The sequence below is a fragment of the Amblyomma americanum genome, chromosome 1, assembly GCF_052857255.1.
Source record: "Amblyomma americanum isolate KBUSLIRL-KWMA chromosome 1, ASM5285725v1, whole genome shotgun sequence".
NCBI lineage: Eukaryota > Metazoa > Arthropoda > Arachnida > Ixodida > Ixodidae > Amblyomma > Amblyomma americanum.
In genome coordinates this window covers 72,148,366-72,148,989 of record NC_135497.1, presented here as the reverse complement: position 1 = coordinate 72,148,989, position 624 = coordinate 72,148,366, and the positions used below count along the sequence as shown (strand labels likewise).

General features: G+C 56.2%; 1 pseudogene; it reads right to left on the bottom strand.

Annotated features, from left to right (window-relative positions):
- Positions 1-329: 329 nt before the first annotated feature.
- Positions 330-472, bottom strand: LOC144116785 (U2 spliceosomal RNA; annotated as a pseudogene).
- Positions 473-624: the final 152 nt, after the last annotated feature.

Sequence of the window (624 nt, the reverse complement as noted above, 5' to 3'; positions counted from 1 at the left end):
AACCACGTGACAGCGCAACCACAGGGTAGCGGCGCCGCCACCGCCATCGTAACCGCCAACGCCGCCACCGTAATGTAGCTATCCCTACAAAAAAAACCTCTGTCGACCTTCCAACCCAGGCGGTCTTCGCTAAGACGAGATGGGGGGGGGGGGCTATTGCGCTTTCGCCAGGGTCACTGTCCGTCTGTCTGTCTGTTGTTGCCAGGAAGAAAGAAAAGGAAAGTGCACAGGCCTGCTCATTGGCTCAAGCCGAGCCACAATCGCTACCACGTGCAGAAAGTCGGAGAGTTGAAAGGTGGGATAGAAAGACAGGATAGTAAAGACGCGCAAAAGACAAGGCCGATCCCGGATGTAGTGCAATACCGGGCCAACCGGTGGCGGGAGTGAAGCATCCTTCAAACTCTCCGCCACATTTCCAAAAATAAGTGAAATTGGACCCGTAACAGATACTCTACGGGGTCCGGACAATCGTCTGCTTCGCCTTGCTCGCTTCTTGCCGACGCACCAACGGGGATCAGCGAGAGGAAATCGCCGCTCCGCGGCGCCGAGCCAGCAACAAAATGGCGGATGGTTCCCACAAAGCCGCGGGCATCCACAGATCCCTTACAGGAGATACAACCTTTG